Source organism: Euphorbia lathyris, chromosome 5, assembly GCF_963576675.1.
Source record: "Euphorbia lathyris chromosome 5, ddEupLath1.1, whole genome shotgun sequence".
NCBI classification, from domain to species: Eukaryota; Viridiplantae; Streptophyta; class Magnoliopsida; order Malpighiales; family Euphorbiaceae; genus Euphorbia; species Euphorbia lathyris.
This window is the reverse complement of record NC_088914.1, coordinates 25297119-25320325: the sequence shown is the minus strand read 5'-3', so window position 1 is coordinate 25320325 and position 23207 is coordinate 25297119.

Sequence of the window (23207 nt, the reverse complement as noted above, 5' to 3'; positions counted from 1 at the left end):
CAGAGATACGATTAGCACTTTATCTTCTAAAATCGACAAATTTATTGATGCTATGAGCGGAAAAATAAGTAATCACGACGATGGTTTTAAACGGATCGAGAATAAATTCGATCAGCTTATTAAAAACCAATCATCTAGCATCCATAATTTGGAGATTCAAATTGGATAACTCGCTAAATCAATTCCATCCCGCAAAGAGGGAAGTCTTCCAAGCCATACGGAAGAAAATCCGAAAGAGCATGTTAAGGCTATCACTCTTCATTCAGGGAAAAACTACTTAGGCCCGGAAATGCCCGGAAATTCGACCTTACCTGGAACTGATTTACCGACGCCCAAAGAAGATACATTAAAACAAAAAGATGCACCAATTGACTCTAGTACAAAAACTTTTGTACCCAAACCACCTTTTCCACACAAAGTCCGCAATAAGGACTATGACAAACAACTTTTAACATTTTTAGACAAACTTAAGAATTTGCATATTAATTTAACGTTTATGGATGCGATTACACAAATTCTCAACTATGGTAAATTCCTCAAAGATTTAATTTCAAAGAAAATCAGTTGGGAAGGAATTTCATCCATTTCACTAACTGAAGATTGTAGTTCAATTGTGTCAAGTAATTTGCCCACAAAACTCAAGGATCCCGGATGTTTTACCATTCCGTGTAAATTGGGAGATATTGAATTTCCCAGTTGTCTCTGTGATTTAGGAGCAAGCATTAACTTGATGCCATTATCTATTTTTAATAAGTTAGGCTTAGAAGAAGATATCAAACGTACCAATATGGTTTTGCAATTAGCGGATCAAACCACTAAAAGACCATACGGTATAATTGAGGATGTTTTAGTTAAAGTTGACAAATTTATTTTTCCTACCGATTTCGTTATTTTAGATTTTGCTTATGACGTAAACTGTCCGCTAATCTTTGGTAGACCGTTCATGAACACGGGACGTGCTCTAGTTGATATGTCGGAAGGGAAAGTAGTTTTAAGAATAGGCGATGATAAGATTGAGTTTGATATGAATCAAGCGATGAAATATCCTATGGAGGATTTCGCTTGTATGAAACTTGATTTAATTGAAGAATGTGTAAATGACATTGTTCAGAAAGAAGAAATAATAGAACCTATAATGAGTGAGGAATTAGAAGATAAGGACCCAGAACCTTTGATTCGAGAAGATGGACCAATTCCGCCTTCAATTATAGTTCCACCTAAATTAGAACTTAAAGAATTACCAAGTCATTTGAGGTACGCTTTCTTAGGCGAAGGCGATTCTCTACCTATTATTATCTCTAACAAATTAACACAAGTCCAAGAAGAGAAATTGAAAGAAGTTGTTAGAAATAGGATAGGAAGTATGGGTTGGCAAATTTCAGACTTAAAAGGTATTATTCCGAGCATTGTAATGCACATAATTCACTTAGAAGAAGATAAGCCACCTAAAGCGGATAGGCAAAGACGCCTAAATCCGAATATGAAAGAAGTAGTAAAAAATGAGATTACTAAACTTCTGGACAATGGAATCATCTACCCTATCTCGGATAGTGAATGGGTTAGTCCAATCCATTGTGTACCTAAAAAAGGAGGCATAACAGTTGTAAGGAATGAAGAAGGTGAATTAATACCCACACGAACCACCACTGGTTGGAGAGTTTGTATAGATTATAGAAATCTAAATAAAGCAACTAGGAAAGATCATTTTCCTCTTCCTTTCATTGATCAAATGATCGAAAGGATAGCTGGTCATGCTTTCTATTGTTTTCTAGATGGTTACTCCGGATTCTTTCAAATATACATTTACCTGGATGACCAAGATAAAACAACCTTCACATGTCCTTACGGAACATTTGCATATAGAAGAATGCCCTTTGGTCTGTGTAACGCACCTGCAACATTTCAACGTTGTATGACTGCGATTTATAATGATTTCATTGAAGATATCATGGAAGTTTTTATGGACGATTTTTCAGTTTATGGAGATTCTTTTGATTCGTGCCTAGAAAACTTGGATAAAGTTTCGTCTAGGTGTGAAGAAACAAATTTGGTATTAAACTGGGAAAAATGTCATTTCATGGTTGACGAAGGAATTGTTTTAGGTCACAAAATATCTGAAAAAGGATTAGAAGTAGATAGAGCAAAAACCTCAGTAATAGAGAAATTACCCCCTCCAACTACTGTTAAGGGAGTAAGATCATTTTTAGGACATGCTGGTTTTTACAGAAGATTCATTAAGAATTTTTCTGTAATTTCCAAACCACTTACAAATTTACTCATGAAAGATTCAACCTTTGATTTTAATGTAGAATGCGTTAAAGCTTTCGAAACATTGAAAACGGCTTTAGTCAGTGCACCTATTATTGCTAAACCCGATTGGGATTTACCCTTTGAAATTATGTGTGATGCAAGTGATTTAGCTGTCGGATGTGTTCTAGGTCAAAGGAAGGATAAAAAACTTTATGTCATTTATTATGCAAGTCACACATTGTCTGGTGCACAATTAAACTACACCACAACAGAAAAAGAAATGTTAGCTGTAGTTTTTGCATATGACAAGTTTAGGTCATATTTATTAGGTTCAAAAGTTATTATTTATACTGATCATGCAGCATTAAGATATTTATTTGCTAAGAAGGATGCAAAACCACGTCTAATTAGATGGGTTTTATTGTTACAAGAATTTGATATAGAAATAAAAGACAAAAAGGGAGTAGAAAACCTTGTCGCCGATCATCTATCGAGACTTGAAGATGAAAACGGTCCTATAGGTGAAACTATCGGTATACGAGATGATTTCCCTGATGAACACCTCTATCAAATAAAAAGTGTCATGTCACCATGGTATGCAGATATTGCTAATTATCTTGCAGCCAATATTGATCCAGAAGGATTAGATTTCCAACAAAAGAAGAAATTTTTCTTCGATATTAAACAATATTTTTGGGAAGATCCTTTTTTGTTCAAGACTTGTGGTGACGGGATAATTAGGAGATGCGTTGGTGAAAATGAGTATGAATCCATAATGTCGGAATGCCATTCTAGCTCTTATGGAGGACATAATGGAGCTAACAAGACAGCAGCTAGAATATTTGAAAGTGGTTTCTTTTGGCCTACGATGTTTAAGGACGTCCGTTCATTTATTACTCGTTGTGATAAATGCCAAAGAACAGGAAATCTAGGAAGGAAAGATGAGATGCCCCTCACAACCATATTAGAAGTTGAAGTCTTCGATATGTGGGGAATAGATTTCATGGGACCTTTTCCCCCTTCTTTTGGTAAAAATTACATATTAGTTGCCGTTGATTATGTTTCAAAGTGGGTTGAAGCAATTGCAACCCCGCCGAACGATTCTAAAGTTGTCATTAGTTTTCTTGACGATATATTTTGTAGATTTGGTTGTCCAAGAGTCATCGTTAGTGATGGTGGTACTCATTTGATAAACAAGAGTTTTGAAACGCTTATGAAAAAATATGGAGTACGCCACCGCGTATCAACGCCATACCATCCTCAGTCAAATGGTCAGGCGGAGATATCAAATAGAGAACTCAAATGGATTCTAGAGAAAACAGTTTCATCTTCTAGAAAAGATTGGTCTCGTAAACTCAATAATGCATTATGGGCATACCGTACTGCATTTAAAACACCAATAGGAATGACCCCATACCGCTTAGTGTATGGAAAGGCATGTCATTTGCCTGTCGAATTAGAACATAAAGCCTATTGGGCTATTAGGGAACTTAACTTTGATTTACAACAAGCAGGTAAGAAACGTCTGCTCAATTTGAATGAGTTAGATGAGTTACGTCATCTATCTTACGAAAATGCAAAGATTTATAAAGAAAAAGTGAAAAAATGGCACGATGCCAAAATTAAAGTTAAACACTTTAATATTGGGGATAAAGTGTTGTTATTTAATTCACGACTTCGTTTATTTCCAGGAAAACTTAAGTCCAGATGGATAGGACCATATTTAGTCGTCAAAACATTCGATTATGGTTCTTTAGAACTGGAAGGTCCTACCGGAGTTCGATTCAAAGTTAATGGTAATCGATGTAAAATCTATTACGAAAATATTTTCCAACTAGGAATTGAGTTCGGAACAAGATTGTCTGACGTATAAATTACTCAGTTTTTCTTACACAGTTTATTTTGTTTTATTGCTTTTTATATTTTTGTTTATTTTATTTTATTTTTTATTTTATTTTTCAAAATGCAAATTTTATGATTAGATGACTTTATGTTATGCTTTAAAAACATAAAATACTTTTATTTCATGATTTTAGATTTAATTTTTAGAAATTAAGATGAATTTGAAGTTTCAGGAAATTCTCTGCCGAGAATTTAGAATTCCCTACCGAGAATCCCCTTTTTAAGAATAGTCCAAACAGGTTCGGATTTCTCTGTTCATACCGAGAATTTTAAATTCTCTACCGTGAATCGGGAGGTAGCTTCGATGCCTGATTTCCGCAAGGAAATCAGCGTGTCGCGACCGCGGCTTAGCCATTCTCGGTCGCGACACGCGTGTTTCCTACGCTATCAGGTCTGAAACATTCTAACCCCTTCAACGTACCTCTTGACAATCGAAACCTTAAGTTTCTTCATTCCTGAAAGGTGTAATTTATACCTTTTCATAATTAAAACAATACCTCTTTTCATCTTAAACTCTTATAAATTAATCCTAGAGGATTCAAATTCTGTTACGATTTATTTTCATCTTTGTCAGAACTCTGTTTTTTTTTTTCTTCTTCTTCGCCAACATCGTTCTTTGCTAAAGTAACACAAACTTTGCACCATGCTTACCAAATACAAAACTTCAAGGCACAAGGCTACCTCAAGCAACAAACGCCCAGACTTATCCAAGCGATATAGGGCGCCTTTTCCTATCTTCAACCACGATGAAGGTAGGCGTTATTGGAATCTCCGTTACAAATTCTTCACCGGAATGTTGTATATGGATGAATTCCTTAACAACCAACTTGGAATTAGTGATGACATGAGCCGCTATATGGAACGTTTAGGGTGGACAAAATTCGCCAAAATGCGATTTCCAATAATAGGCGACTGGATACTCGAATTCTTTTGTACCGTGCGTTTCACTAATAAACGACGAGTACGTCTCAGTTTTCATCGAGAAGGCGAAATCTTCACTTTCGGCTATCCCGAGTTGCATGCTTGGTTTGGTTTTCCCCCGAAGGATACAATCAAACGTCATCCTGGAAGAGACATGACATCCACGGATGTTTGGAGAATGCTCACTGGATTCTGGCGTTTCAATTCAAAACTCGCCTATAATCACTCTTTTCGCTCCAACTCCATGTTGTATCTACACAAATTCCTGTGTCACAGTTTATTCGGTCGCACATTCAGTAGTGTGGTCCGTGACACAGATCTTTATGTCCTTTGAGATATATTCCAGGGAAATGCAGTAGATTCTTCAAAAATTCTGATGGAGGGTCTTGTCGCCGCTTCTCGATCCAAGGATAAGAAGATTGGGTTCAGCAATATAATCTGTGGAATAATTCTCGGTACAAAGGGTACCATTGATGTTCCCTGGAGTGATGATGAATTCTTCCCGACAATTGACTATGAGTTTCTCGAGCACGAAGGACTTGTAAAACGTGTCTTTCGAGCAGGGCCTCACTTTCTGTCTGCACCGGAACGTGAAACTTTTGTGCAGTTTCAAATTGATCGTATTAAGGCCAGAAATATCCCACTTGATAGGGATGAGTATATAGAATAGTTTAGGTTTATAGGTTTTCTTTTTGTAAATATTTTGTGTGTTTTTGTATTATTTCATTTCATTCTTTGTTTTTATAGTTTGTTTTATTCAATAAAGTTCTATTTCATTTTAGTTCATTTATTTACAAGGTTAGATATATGTTTTATTACATTTCTTATATAATCATGGTTAAATCTATATAAAATCTATAATATTGACTAAATCATGGTTTTCTTAATTAAAACATATATTCGCACTTAATCCAATTTTCACAAACTTCATTCATTAAGTTTAAAACATTAAGTCATTCAAGTGACTAAGTTCCTATCATTAATATATATTTATATGCACTTATTATGCATTTAATATGGTTCTTTTAACTTATATGAATAAATGACAATTTAAGTTTCATTAATTATTCATAAACCAATTTATTCCACTTTAATTCAATTTATTAAGGTTAAACCTTTGGTTTTCCTTGCAATTAATGTCATTTATTTTAGTTTTTAAGTGCAGGGACACTTTATATTAAGTTCAGGAACCAAATCATCAACAAAATTTCACAAACCATGTCAAAAGGCACCAAAATAGGCCATTTTTACCAATTCTCTACCGAGAATTAATAATTCTCGGTATGAGCAACAAACAATGGACGAATTTCAGGGGCAAAATTCCCTGAAAATCGCGTGCCGCGGCCGCGGCTTTGCTATTCGCGGTCGCGACACGCGTAATTTATGCCCCATTGATTCCGATTTTGCCAATATTTTTGCCTATTCCTATTCCTATTCTACCTATACACCTACCTATACAACCCTATATAAACATACCTCTTACACAAACCTCACATCACCTCTATTTTTACCCAATCCCTTACTCCAAACTCTGCCCCAAAAATCTACTTTTACTCTTCCCAATTTATTCGCTCCAATTTCTATCATCTTTTCTATTTCAATCACTTCCATATTCCAAACCCCAAACTCATCTTCAAGCTTTACTCTTTCTCTCAATTCCTTTTTCTTCTTCTTCTTCTTCTCAAACCCTAAAAACACTAAACACCATCACCATGGTTAGGACTAAGCGTGTTGGTAACAAGCCCGCTGTTACGGAAGCTAATCGCCTTCGGGTTCAATGTGGAGCTTATTTTGACATCGCTTCGGAGGAAGAAGCCGCTCGTTTCAAACATTTTTCACAAGCCGACCACCAATTTGTAGATATGCACTTCTTAGACTTCCATTCGGTAAGAGCATTAAATTTCTCTACTCGAATTGATGCCTTTATTGAAGCTTTGGGTTGGCAAGAATTCGTTAGTATGTGTTTCCCGCGTATTAATGAATATGTAGTGGAATTTTTGGTCACTTTGACCATGAACAAGAAGAAAACTTCCATCTCTTTTAGGAATAATGGTATCACATACACCATTGATTATGAAGCAATGGGAAATATGTTTGGTTTCCATACCTCTGATTTTTATGATAAGCCTAGGGATTTTGATAATGATGTTGTTTGGCAAACTCTCTCGGATCAAGATTATTTTAATTCGAAAAACACTTTAAGCAAGTTGATTAAGGACAATTGTGTGTTCTTCTTTCACAAATTTTTGAGTTTCTCCTTGTTTGGTCATGTTGAGAGTTCCAAGATTCAGGTTCGGGATTTGTATGTTTTGGATAGTTTGCTTAAAGGCTTGCGGATTGATAGCATTGGTATTTTGTTTGATAATTTGTTCCGTGCTTCGAGAGCTAGTACCATTCAAATCCCTCTTTGTAATTTTATCACCGCTATTGTGTTGGGAGCTCGGGGTGAGTTGGCCGATTATGACATGTCCACCTACCGTGGGTATGTTCCACTATTGGACATCTCGGCTCTTGAGCGAGCTCATTTATTGCTTCCACAAGGACCTCCCGTCTGTATTTCCTATGCTACCCGTATTGCCCACCTTCGTGGCACTATGGGTGGTGGCGCTTCAAGTTCTCAATTTGTAGGTACCGAAGGCGGCGGCGAGGCGGAAGGCGAGGAGGATGAACCACCGGCTCAAGCACAACCCCAAGCACCTCACGCAGAGGATGATCCGGTGGATTTGCGGTGAATTTTGAACCAAATCAATTCCAACAATCGTCAAATGAACTTAAGAATTGATGATTTGGTCGAAAACAATATGGTGATGAATGACAACCTCAACCTTTTGAGGCGTGAGCATAGATCGACTCGGCATCGGATGCTTTCCTTTTTCCGACGCCGCAATGTGGAGACTTCCCCAACACCTCCCGATTCCCCACCTCAAGCATAGGTTGTTTTCTTTCATTTTATTTTTATCTTGTTATAATTTAGTACAATTTTATTTTTCATATGTTTGGTACATTTTCTCTTTTTAATTTTATGTTGAATGTTTAATTTCCTACTATTTCAATCTTTGTTTCGTATGCCTTATTTCGTATTTTTTTTATGTTTTCTCCCTTATTTTTGCACCACTGAGGACATGGTCCAATTTAAGTGTGGGAGGAGACATACATATACCAATTTCTATACGAATACGAATAAATGCAACGAAGATATTATTTTGCAAAACGGAAAAAAACATGTGCAACGAATAAATTTTTTTATGCAAATGCAACACTAATATATTGCAACACATTTTTCATATGTTCATAAACTAACCATAAGTTAATATGATTATTTGTTTAGGTTATCATTATCGTTAGAAAAAATATTTCTATACGTATACGGGTAATATTTTTCAAATTTTTCACAAATCTCCGATACGATTTTAAGTAAAATTGTCTCGAGTGAATGTATTTAAGTAACAAAAATTCTTTATATTCTATCTCTATTTTATATCATGAAATTCATGATATAATAAATCTTATTTTATATTTCAATTAGATTTATAGGCATTAAATTGAACTAACAATTTTAGCTCGGTTTGATTTCGTCTTATATTAACACCAATTGAAGTTTTTAAGGAAACTTTAGCCATAATACATGTTGAATTTTAAGTCAATATAGGATGAATGTGCTATCTTTCTTTTTCCCAAATTACAATTTTATAATTCATGTTAATTAATCGATTAGTTGAATTCTTAACTTTTGGCCACGATTGAGACCAACCTTATCACAATCGAGGTATGAAAGGGAAGAAAATTAAGTACCGTTTACTTTTGGCCACGGTTGCGACCACCCTTATCACAATCGAGGTATGGAAGGAACGTTTTAAAAAAATAATAATAAGCGTGTATAAGTTTAAAGTAACGATTGCGTCCACCCATGGCATGGTCGGTACCTCTTAAGCAAACACAAAGCAATTAAATACGTATAAAGTTACGATCAAGACCACTTTTATCTCGGGCGTAACTAAGCAAATAAATTAACCCAAGTACTTATTTTAATTTAATATATCTCATATATTAGTTTAGGTTCGGGAAAGGAAATTTTGTGCTTTGAAATGCCTTGAGACGAAAGACTCAATAACATGCGTGCTTATATCGTCCCGAATGCTTCAATACAAAAATTTGGAAATACAAGACGAATGATATATTGTATTTATACTAAGTTAGTTTGATATTTTGCGTATAAATTTGTCATGCGAAGTTAGTCTTTTCGGCTTAACTAATTCAAAAAAGTAATACAGAGATATATGTTTTATTTTCATAAAGAGATTAGTTAAAGAATAAAATCAGAGAAATTTTGCTCGGGACTAGCAAAAGATTAAGTGTGGAGATTTGTTAAGCCCAAAATATACCTAAAATATCATCGTTAATTACATCAATATTGCTACGAATTTATGCTATTTATAACTGTTAGGAAGCTTTTACTCTCGAATATGTTTCTTTCTTGTAAGGTACATAAATATTTGGTAAAATCCAAATAGGAACGAAAAGAGCTCGAAAACAGAAGAAAAACCCTACAAAAGGAGTCGAAGACGACAGAAATTAATAACGCCAAATCGAGGACACGAACGGAAGCCGAAGAGGTGAAAAACGCTCCATGCCGCGACCGCGGCCCCCACATTCTCTGTCGCGACACGCGTTCCTCAACCCTCTTTCCCTTCGTCCGAAGACCAAATTGTTACTCCCCCATTCTCGGTAGAGAATTTAAGATTCTCGGTACGAGCAGAAGATTTTAGAAGCCTAGTTACACACTTTCGTTTTTGACGAAACGCGATCGTTCGGGTGGATAAAGACGTCCTTTCGCAACAGATACGACTCTTCACAACGGACACGACACTTTAATCAAGACTCTTCAACATCTATAAATAAAGTATTGATTTGAGAGTTAAAACATATAGTGTGATATGTGTAGAAGAAAGAGATTAGTATAGAATTTATGCAGAAATTCCGAGTCAAGTGATTCAGAAGTTAGATTTCGATTCTGTAAAAAGCAATATGATGTACACACATTGTTTACTAAATAATAACAAATTCAGTAGCATTTAGACATTGTTCCAGTTTAGTTTTCATTTTGGTAGTAGACCGACCCAGTCTCTATTACGAAGATTCAACGAGAAGATTGAGTAGAGGATCTGCCCCTGAGCCTGACAAACTCTAACGAAACCCAAGGAAAGGATTGACAACCCGTTCACTTGCAAGTCGTCGAATGTTTCCATGCTCCATGTTCTCTGTAAACTTGTATCAATTTATATTTCATCTAATAAAGTCCATTCTATTCGATAGATTTTTATGCAGCACTTATGGTAACCAATCCACTAAAGTGACTGCTGGTGTTTTCATTAAAACGTAGTTTAATTCAAAATCTTTACAAGGAAACTTTGTTGAACACTTAGGCAAATTATTATCTCGGTAGAGTTTTAATTTGATTAAGGGCAATTATCCCGGATAAGGGTTTTGTCGCGTTCAAAGCCAATTAATTAGAGGTTCCGTCATTTATTTCATCTTTATAATTCGTACAAAGTTTAAAGTTGTTTTCTTTGCTTAATGCAAACAAATATACTTGTTTACTTTTCTAAAGTACTAAAACGTTCCTGTTTTGCAAATTCATTCTTAAATCAGATATTTTCTAACATCTTCATACTCTAATCTAACTCTTATTCTAGCAATTTCAAAACCAAAACCGATTAAACGATTTTCCATATTATAAACCTTAAAAGTAAATTTAACCGATTGTAAATAAGTTTTGTTAAAAAAACGTTCCCTGTGGGATCGATATCTTTTATTACTACAAGCGTATACCGTGCACTTGCAGAAATCGCTCAACACAGATCCATCACACAAAGGTACCAGTAGTGCCTAAATTGAAAAACAGCATTGGGGGCAGGATACCTTCCCGTGATACGAACAAAAAGATAAAATGGTTTGATACACATATGTTATAAGGAACCATAATCTTCAAAAGCATATAGATCCAGAGCATCGTCGAAGACAACAAGGAGTCAGAGGAACAAACTCGAGAATAAGTCAAAGAAAACCTGAAGCAATCGAGGCCTTAACCAGATGAAGCCAAAATCCCAAGGAGTAGCGATGATCTCTTTTGGATTATGCATTTTAAATGAGCCAAACAGACATGAAAGCCATTCTTAAAAATACATAACATCTTCCATGGTGTTTTCAATAAAGGTTGTTAAACATCATGATATCCTTTCTGCACTGAAAGCTCTAATTTGCTCAAAAGTTCATTTGTGAAAGTTCTCACTGGAATTAGAGTCGCAAGACGCATCACATTCAGGCATCATTAAGAGCATGCAGTTATAAGCATAAACATTACATGTGGCATAGCCATCGAGTTATTTTACAGGAAAGCAATAAAAGCATGGCGAGAGATCAACAATATCGTCCCAACCAAATTTGAAAAAATCAAGAGCGAATGCAAAAAGTGGATAAGGAATGTCCATTTGGAGAATCGCCTATTCACATCATGTTAGCATCAATGGCAGAAGAGTCTACAAATCATTCACAAGCAACGGAGGATGCCCGTAAAAGTCATTCATAAGCAACGGAGGATGCCCGTAAAAGTCATTCACAAGCAACGGAGGATGCCCGTAAAAGTCATTCGGAACTAACGGAGGATGCTCGTAAAAGTCATTCACAACCAACGGAGAATTCTCATAAAAGTCATTCACAACCAACGAAGGATGCCCGTAAAAGTCATTCAAAACCAACGGAGGATGCCCGTAAAAGTCATTCAAAAACCAACGGAGGGTGCCCGTAAAAGTCATTCAAAACCAACAGAGGATGCCCGTAAACGTCATCCAAAACAAACGGAGGATGCCCGTAAACGTCTTTCCAAACAAACGGAGGATGCCCGTTAAAGGTCATTCAAACTGGAGAATGCCCAGTCTCAGAGCCATTCAAAACTGTAGGATGAACAGTCTTAAGTCATTCAAAACTGGAGAATACCCAGTCTTAGAGTCATTCAAAACTGTAGGATGAACAGTCTCAGAGTCATTCAAAACTGTAGGATGAACAGTCCCAAGTCATTCAAAACTGTAGGATGAACAGTCTCAAGTCATTCAAAACTGGAGAATGCCTAGTCTCGGAGTCATTCAAAACTGTAGGATGAACAGTCTCAAGTCATTCAAAACTGTAGGATGAACAGTCTCAAGTCATTCAAATTGTAAGATGAACAATCTCACACATTCAAGTTGCGGGGAGCCGCTATAAACGCTCATTCCAGTTGCAGGGAGCCGCTATAAAAGCTAATATTGGTTGCGGGAGCCGCTCTAAAAGCTCACACCAGTTGCGGGGAGCCGCTATAAAATCTCATATCGGTTGCGGGGAGCCGCTATAAAAACTCATTCCAGTTGTGGGGAGCCGCTATAAAAGCTCATATCGGTTGCGGGGAGCCACTCTAAAAGCTCACACCAGTCGCGGGGAGCCGCTATAAAAGCTCATTCTAGTTGCGACGAGTCGCTATAAAAGCTCATATCGGTTGTGGGGAGCCGCTCTAAAAGCTCATTCAAGTTGCGGGGAGCCGCTATAAAAGCTCATTCCAATTGCGGGGAGCCGCTATAAAAGCTCATGTCGGTTGCGGGGAGCTGCTCTAAAAGCTCACACCAGTCGCAGGGAGCCGCTATAAAAGCTCATTCAAAGTCGCGGGGAGCCGCTATAAAAGCTCATTCAAAGTCGCGGGGAGTCGCTATAAAAGCTCATATCGGTTGCGGGGAGCCGCTCTAAACACTCACAAACCAATATCAAATCAACACGAATCAAGTGAGATCAATACAGATTGATCCAAACATTCACGGAGTTTTACTAAACCTTTCTTTGTTTTTAAGTTTTTACTTTTTCGCTCAATAAAGTGCAAAAATGGCTATTTATTTGTACTTTGTATACTCCATTTCCAATGGAGATATACAAAGGGGGGCAGCTATAGATACCCATTTTTGTCCGGGACATTTTTATGCTTTAATTAACAATATTTGAAATTTCAACAAATTTATGAATTATATCAGAAACACAACATTGTATTCTCACGTACGATTTACCCGAGAAATGAGACATTTGTATACCAAATTGTTATGTCTAAATATAATTACCAGGTCACTTTCAAGATATAATTCTTTGGAACAAATGTATCTCAAATCTTGCTATAATATATATATATGAGAGTTAATGTGTTGTTTTCTAAATATAATTTTGAAATTGTTGTATTTCAAATTATAATTGTTAGTTAAGCTCAATTTTTATTTAAGTAGTTAAGTTAATATCATAAGCTTAGCTCATTCATTTTATAATTATGTTAAAAAATAGATATAGTTTTAGATATGATTTTTGTAAGAGATTGTCTATTAAAGATAAAAATTTACACTAAGTCATATTTAAAGCATAATTTATTCTTAGAACTAATTAGTTGGGAATGAATTAATATTCAGAAAATAAATTATACTATTAAAAAATAATAAAACATAAATAAAATAGAGTGTTGTTGTGAAGGAATTAAAATTTGTATTAACAAAATTAATCCATTTACAATTCTTTATTTTGCAGCTAAACATTTTCTCTCAAGATTCCTAAATCAAGCTTCAAGGCAAGAGTCCAAAACTCAAATTTCAACTTTCCAGCCAAAATTCAAAATGGGCAGCACCATTGGTGCTCAGAAAAACCCACTCTCAAGACTAAAGAGACAAATTGACATGGGAAATCTGAAAACTAAAGATAAAAACCATGCAGAAATCCCATTTTCAAGGCAGAAGAAACAAAAATATTCATTGAAAAGGAGCCATGCTGAAAGAGAAGCCCATGCTCAAATCAAGTTATAAATAGAGCTTTCTTTTGCTCAAAAGGGGGGACGGTTTTAGAAAGAGAGGAGGCCAATCTGGAGAGCCATTTTCAGAGTTGTTTTTAGGCAGAAATTCTTGTAATTGCTTCAAATTTGAGTGAAAATCCACAGAGTGAAAATCTTGTATTCATCAAAGTTCAATATAAATCAATTGTTTCTCCATTTGATCTCCAAGGCTTTGAGCTAAGGGTTTTTATTCTTAGTTTATAAAAACATTGATGAAAAGCATATATTTTGCTTTTGAAATGAGCTGATTTTGTAAACTTTGAATAAAAATCTATTAGTTCTCAGCTCATTTAAATACATGATGTTTATTTAATGCAATTTAAACTCCAACTACCAACCATTTACTAATCTAACTTTACATATTTAACTACAACCTCTTACAGTTTTATTTTTGTATATATAATGTTTATACCCATTCTTTACTAACAGTTTATCATTCTTGCTAACTCTGTACATTATCAACTTTAACTTACTATGAATATATTATTCATATTTATACCATTCTAATAAACTAACATTATATTATACATTTATGTTAACTATTTATGATTTGTGATAACCTACTTCCATCTCCTAAATAATGCAAGTTTACATTTTTGTAAATGCTGATTAGAGCTTTAAAGTAATTTATCTATAAATTATTTCATTATTATCCTTGGAATAGATCTAATCCATTTTCAATCTGAATCCCACTAGTATTCTCCTCTCAGCTCTCACGGCCAGCATAGAGTAGATTTCCACTATTTTATTTGGCTGTTACAGAATGTTAAGAAATAAAAAAACTCACTAATATAGGATAAAAAGATAATAAATAAAGATAATCAACTTAATCAAATATCAAATAGAGCTTTTTGTTTCCCTTCTCCACCTCACCAGATCCGAATCATCATCGTCGTTCATCTGAGATTCCAGATCTAAACGGAAAACAACAAGAGCAAGAAAATAATCACCAATCTCATTACTTCAGATTTTCAATCTTCCTATCCAAAAAGAAAACGAAACAAACCAAATAGAAATAAGACAGGTCTTACCTCAATACAGGTCGGCGCGGCTATGACAGATGATGCCAGGACAGACGAACGACGGTGAAGGAGTCATGACGGTGAACGACGGAGCCGCGATGAAGACGACAGTCTGCCTGGACGAGGCGGAGCAAACGATTACGAACATCAGACTCGACTGGAATTCAGGCAGCAGTGAACGGCGGGCCAAGGCGAAATGGAAACAAGACAGAGCAGAGCGGAAGGGTCAATAGACAGAGCAGAATGGAGGTCGTGAACGACGGTCGGCCATGTGAGGAGGCTGTTGCGGCAAACCTTGTGTGAGCAAAAGAAGATGCAGGAAAAGAAGCGTAAAATGGGGGATGGTTTAGATTAGGTTTAAGATGCTTTTTATATGGAGATTTAAAGCTAGGGTAAATGGTGGTCATTCATTAATTTTGATATTCCTGAATTAGGATTGGGAAGGGCCTTGCTGTTTTTTACAAAATCAATTTTGGGACGAGCCTGATTAGAGATGGGTTAGTTAACTTAATCGAATTCTCATTAGTTTAACTTAATTTCTATTAACCTTTTGTTGTTAGACTAATTAGAGTTCCTTTTTAATAAATTTCTTTTATAATTAATAAATGCTTTTTAATGAATTAACTTAGGTCATATAAATTATTCATTGATTTATTTCTAATCCAATGTATAAGGTTATGTTATAATCGTATACACGGTTATCAAAGTCATTTTTACAATTTATAAATATTATAATACGACATTATGTTCTTGATATCTTTCGATTAATGAATCCGCTACACGTGATTATGTGATGATTACGTGAATGGTTCACGAGTATTATTCTCGCTGATGATATTCACAAAATATACCCTTGCGATAATTTCACTTTTAAGCTCCCTGTATAAGGTTATGTGATAACCGTGTATAAAGTTACGAAACTTAAAACGCGACGGAAATTGTTAAACGAACTCAAAGAGTCATCTCGGAATTAAAAGCGACGCGTAAGGTTATGTGATAATTCATACGCAATTAAAATTCGAGCGAGATAGCCAATGTTATCGTGCATTGAAACCTCCTCATACCAGTGGGTGTGGTCATATTATGATCCATATTCATTCCCAAATCCATGATACTTCATAAACAACGATGAAAGGCTTGGAACCCAGTCAACAATCAAAGCAATATCAAACACGAACACGTAAAGCAAGCATGCAGAAGTACAACAGTACCGATTTATCGAGCGGGGTAGGGTGAGATTATGTCTCTTCCCTACACGTAATCAAAAACCGAACTTAGAATCATCGCAGACCATTGCCTTATCCGAACTTACCCGAATGGGTCAATTCGGAATCAAATCGGTGTCCAATCTGACCGTCAAACTGATTGGTGGCGACCAAAAAAATCATTGGACCAGTCTCCTTGGAGGGACTATCCAGCACCGTTAACAAACCAGTAGAGCGGGAGCCACATACCGAAGCGATAACAGTTCGCGATCCGCAGGCATGGGCGCGACAAAAGCATAAGAACTTTGGAACAATTTATGCTGAAGCTCGAACTTGGATTTGTACTGCACCAATCCAATTGGAAGCTCAGTATAGATAATATATTTCAATGACCCAAAAGCTTGGTTCAGGTGTTCAAATAGCTCCAGCAAATTTGTGTTTCCATGTCATTTTTAAGCTAAAGGGTATTAGTGTTGGTATTATTTGGAAATCTGTTATTAACATTCAACCATGTACCTGTCATTTTTAAGCTAAAGGGTTTTATTAGATTTCTGGGATTTAATTTTTCAAGCTGAGGGTTGTTTCAAGCTTGAGATTATGAGTTGCTTATGGTTAGTCTTTTTAGTTGTTATCTTAGTTCAATATCATATGGATGCTAAATGACCATAACTTTTGTTTATTCAAATTATTTCCCATTTTTATGTGATACCACAGCTTAAATAATGTTGGCACTAATATGGTTGGTGGTGTTTTATGAATTGAATCTAAATTTTGCAGGTGTCTAAAGGATTTAGGATATGAAGTTACTTATGTGCGCAATTTCACAGGTATTGGCTATATGGTTTGATTCCAAAATCGTAACTTTGACCTTTTAAAGCTCAAATTTTATGTTGCAATCTATAACCATGTGTTCAATTTCTCTATGCTTTTACTTTTTTCTGGTTGCTGAACGTTTTCTAATTTGGGGTATGTAGTAGATATTTCCATCTTTATAGGGTAAAGAAAATTCATAATGTGTGCAGATATAACTTTTTGAGCATTTATTTACATTTTCGACTGCTTCTAAGGATTTTTTTTTACTATTATGAACAGACTACATGGTTTATTTACATGAGCATTAATCTGCTATGGTCCTTTGTTTATCTTGCATTATAACATAAGTTTGTACCAGTTGAAATATCTGCATAATAGAGGAAAAAACAAAAATGGAAACTAAGGCCAAGGTAGTTCATTGTTAGAAATTGAAGTTATATGGACATTATATTACAGTCCCAAAAGTCAAAGGACCATCAATGAAATTAGCCTGTTCATTTTGTAGTCAAAGATTCATATCATAACAATCACCTTGAACCAAACAAAACTTATTCATTTTGTAGTCAGTGTGTTTGAATGACTTTTCATGCTTGATGTGCTAATGGAAATGTGAGTTTATTGCACTCAATGCCAGACTTACATGGTTGGTTTCAACATTGCCAATATTTATTTACTAAATAATTATTTATTCTCTAGCTAATTATGAAATGCACCTACAATTTACAAATGTACACTAGAAGTTTATCTTTTAGTAGGTTGTACTTTCACTTCTTGGATGGCCTAGATATTCTCACCTTTGCAATTTGATATATTTAACTAATTCGTTTAGCAGTTATTAATCTGGCCACAATGGTTCTATTTATGGGTTTTCCTGTTAAGTTTCCTCTAGTTTTCTTGCTTGCGTGGTGCCATTATTTATATTCGGTTCTGTTCTGTTGCTACAATTGTTTTAATGTTCTTTTTTCAAAATTTCAAGCATGGTAAGAAACTTTTTTGATCTTTTTCTTATTTTGTTTGACTTAATATAAATGTGATTGCTTCCATCCATTGTTTTCACTAATATAATTTAATTTTCTTTATTTCAAGACTAGCTTATTGGTACTAGAATGGCATTCAGAAGTTCATAGAGTTGATGTTTGGATTAATAGAACAATTATAATAAAATTGAGAACTATTTGGCTAAGTTTCTCATTCATGGAGATAGTCGAAATGAAAGTGAATAAAGACAAGTTTAATTATTATTGAATATTGTGATAAAATATTTCGCAATTAATATGTATCTCATTTATTCAAAATATTTTGTTTATTTTCTTAGATTGGACATCATGTGTGTTTTTTATATGCTGGAGATGTTTTTGTATGATTATACTATAAACTTAAAGGGTTCAAATTAGGTGGCCCCTATTTTAAGTACAATAGGTTTGCAAATTAGATTATTTTATCCCGGTTGAGTGATATTCTTCTTTTCAATTGATAAAATCTATTAACTACTACATTGTTTTATTTAGTTTGAAAAGGTTATTTCTTTCTAATTAATTACATTTATTAATTGAGAAATATTACTTTTTGAAATTTCCGAAAGTGAAAAGTAACTTGTGAGGGCTATATATATATATATATATATATATATATATTCTTTTTATTAATAAAAGAAATTTTATAGAACATAAACCAAAATTACACAGTATAAAAAAACAGCTAAAACCAGTAGCAAAAGCTACCAATTATTCCAGGAATACTTATCTCTGTTCTTCAAAGCAAGACCCCTTAATCTAACATAGAAAACAATACTTCCCACTACATTGTTATATATTGTCACTGAAAAACCAAATTTTCTTTTAAAAGTATTATATTGTAATAACTAGAAATTTTTTATAACATGAAAATTGTATATATAAGTACAAAAATACAATTGCAAGTAAAACTGTAAATTTTAAAAACATTAACAACAAGAACACTGTATAACAACTTCGTATATAAATACAAAAGTGACGATTTAAGCTTATTAGTGATAATAATCGAAAAACATGTATTTGTATTCAAAATGCAGTTTTTAAAGAAGTATTTACTATTTTTCAATATTTTAATATTATTACACTAAATCTGAAAATTTATATATTTATTAAAATTTTAAAATAGTAACGAAACCAATTAAAAAGACCGTGCAAAGCACGGGTCTAAAACTAGTTTACATCCTAACTTTCTTAATGATGCGATTTTTCATTAAGCTTTTTTAGAAAATTAAATTGGTTCATGTTTTTCTCTCTAAGAGAAAACCCTAGTCGCCCCTACACAATGGAACAAGGTGGTCGAAATTCCTTAGAGGGATTTCAAAGTGTTAGCACAACTCATTCAACCGGTGGATCTTTCAGGTGTGTGTGATAGTAGAGAGGGTTCACATTTCAAACCTTCTATCTTAAATCAAAGATTCAATTGATTAAATTCGAACCCTGAAGAACGTTATGTTTTAAACTTGCTTGAATTACATGTACTGTAGATTCTGGAGTTTTCTATGTTAAAATATTTTCCATATAGAATTCCCAACATATACTATATTATGATCTTGAAACTTGTTTAAGTCCATATAAAGCTTTATTTAGTCTTAAGATTTTATCTTCTTTTTCCTTAATCATAAATCACTGTGGTTGTTCAAGATACATATTTTATTGGCAAAAAGCATCCTACGACCCCTGATCTTTCATTATTTGATGCATTAAGCCCTCGATCTTTCATTTAGACACATTGAGCCCTTGATCTTTCATATATGGGTGTATTAGGCCTTTCCATAAATCAATTCATATATAGGTGTATTGACGGTTGTCGAATCCACCAAAAATAAATATAACTTCACAGCCTTTAGGCTTGCACAAGGGTAAGCAAAGGTCGTACCCAAAGGACTAATACTGATCTAATTGTAAATATAACCAAGCAAATAAATAAAAAGTAAAAAGGGGGGATTGGAATAGTTGATTGCTAAATTAACAAAAGTAATAGAGTTGAGTTGAAATTGAATAAAATGATTAATTAGAATTTCAGCTAAGGGATTCTCAGGCAAGGAATTCAGTTAGTCTTGATCATTGACGGAAAAGATTATTCTTCTAAATTGCATATCAGACTAGTTTGGTATATTCTTCCTAAATAATGAATTAACCAAGTAAGACTGTAGTTAACTCCTAATTAACGAATAACCTTACCTCAGCGGCTAAGATTCAACCCGTTAACAGCGTTAGGAATTAGAAGAACCTAATCTAAGCCAACCGATTCTCAGCGATATCGATTCAAAAACTTAATTACTCATTCACTTGATGTGATAAAGTCGAAAATAGATGTATTAATGTCACATGGAGAGTTCTCAGTTGTCAATCTGATTATACCCAAATACAATCTAGATTTCAACTTTATAGCATCAATTGCTACTTATTCAGATTCAACTAAATAATGACTCGTTGATTATCTATTTTAATCAGATAGCTGTATGCCAGTTTAATCAAATGAACAATCGGCCGTATCATTCAAAAGCAAACTAACAATTGAGATAAAATCCCTAAACACAGTGAATAAACAAATGATATGAATAAAGAGAAAATACTAGAAGAGAAACGATCTCACAATACTTGAAGAATCCTGCCTTTGAATTATCCCTTAACTGAAATAAAGAAGTTTAGCTACGAATAGCCATGAAAGAACACATGTTTCTGTTTCAAAAAGAGAACAAAATGATACTGAAAAATAAAACCTAAAAAGAACCTCCTCCCAAGAACGTAAATCAGGCCTTTTGTAGAGAAAAGCCTCTCCTAAAAATTAGCTAACAAAATAATCTTTTTCCTAATCACAAATCTTTTCTAATCTGTCATATCTCCTAATTTCGTGCATGCTTAGTCATTCCCAGCTGTCCAAGTTCATTCTTGATAGAATAAGGGAGAGTCCTGATCAATTCCGGAGTCTGCGATTCCCGAAATCCTTAGTCTTGGGCAAGACTAACTCCATTTTCGTTTCAACTCCTCTGAATCAGCTCCAAATTCCCTTTTAGTCCAAATTTGTTTCAAGTTAAGTCCAATTCCGCTCCTTTTAATCATTTGAGTCCTGTGGAGGCAAATCATACCAAAACAAGCAATAATATCCGAAATAACACTAAATTAATTAAATAACCTAGCACTAAAGTGGATATTTGAACGTTGAATTGGACACTTATCAAAACACCCCACACTTACCCAATGCTTGTCCCTAAGCATATCAGATCATGTCAACAGCTCTTTACTCTTATAATTTCGTGTTTACCAACCTTTCCCGATCCCCCCTCATAATGTAAAGATTATCAGCCATCAACTCTCAAAGCCAAGACATTATTCATGTTTAAACATACAATGTAACCACTTGAAAAATCTCAGCAAACAAGCTTTTGACCATGTACATAAGGTATGAATTAAAATCAATAACACCCTCACTGAAATCACTCATTGCACTCAAGTGTTTGGGCTATAATTAATTTCAAGAAATCACTCAAGTCACAACCTATAATGAAATTACCATAAGCTTGCCAATATAAAAAATCTCCACCACTTAGTATTAATTCAAGACACTAAATCAAAAGGACTTAAAACAGGGTGTAACGTTGGCTGGGGGTAAGGTTTGGGAAGGAAATGAAGAAGAAAGGGAAATCGAGAGTAATAAAAATGTACATTTACTCTGAAAATGGCCAAAAAGGAAATCAAGACACGATTATTTACAGACGACTCACAATTCTCAAACTTCAGAATGAATGTTTAAGACAAACTTAAACAACTATAGACATACTGAAATGAATAAGTTAACGAAACATTTTTTTTCTTTTTGCTTCTGTTTTTTTTTTGTTTATGCCTCTGATTTTTTCTTTTTTTCTTTTTTTTTCTTTGAGGCTTTTTTTTTCTAAAGATAATACTTCAAACTAGAATAAGAAAGCTACCACTTTTCAAGCTAATGTATATTTAGACACCTTTTGAAGCACAACCACATATATGCAAAAGGCTTGTGCTAAATCCTCATACTTTGATGAGCTTGTGGTTAATTCGAATATGGAGATTGCTTAAAGCAACAGCTAGACACAGAAATAAGTGAGAGAATGTACAGACTCTGACGGCTAGAACGTCCCTGGCCAAGGGACTTGAACAAAGGTGTGTCAAGAATGGGAAAAGGCTCAAATGTGGCTAACTAAGGGTTGGTACTGTTATTTTTGTTAGTCTTGAGCAAGACTAAGGGTTCGAATTTTATTTGAAATGGCTAAGAAAAGAAACCTACTGCCCTTATCATTTTTAATGCTTGAATACATCAATGTGGTCTCGAAATGCATAACATGGCAAGTTCTAGAATTCCAAACTAGAATTGGATAACTCTCAAAAAGAATAGAACAAAGTGTAATGTTTTTGTTCTTGCATTTAGGCTCAAAAACTTTCCAAAAATTGGGGTAAATTGGTGTTGTTTCATTCAAAACGTCTGTCATGTAATGGGAAATTAATCAAGTGGTTCATATGCATGCTCAAGACAATTGTGCAACCCTGACCTTTTGAAATTGACAGCTTTACTCAAAACAAGACTTAGGGGTTTCAGTACTAAGTTGGCAACCTAGTTTCAACCGAGTGTAAAGCTGAGAGCTAGCATTGTTATTTCTAGGGACAAAACAAAGGGTGGACACCCCACACTATTACAGACAAAAATAGACAGAAATTCTGGAAAGAACAGGCATAAAATGAGGCAATGAAACAGTATATCTCCATGAAAGTTAGACAATCAAAACAAACAAACAAAACACACTTCTATATCAAAAACCCCTCCCCCACTTTCTCCTCACACTGTCTCGGGTCAGAAATCACACAATTAGGAGCGAAGGGCAGCAAACAAGAGAAAAATAAAGTGAAAGAGAAATTGTGCTTACTGCCCTTTTTGGAGGAGGGAACCTCGTGCCTTATCTTTCTATGGGAAGGTTTGAAAAAAAGTTCACATACTCGAAGTAAGCCTCTTGATTTGCACGTATTTCCTTGACCTCATTTAACATTCCTGTATCAAAAAAAACAAAGATTGCCCTTCTCGGCGTAACAAATGCATATTTTTCAAAAATTCTATATCAAGAGGTGGTGTGGTACAGGCTATGTGTCTATCAGTTTGTGCAACATTCACAAAGATTCACAGCCAAAGACGTGATCAAATATCCCAAATATAAATAGTTGGGTCTTTGTATCC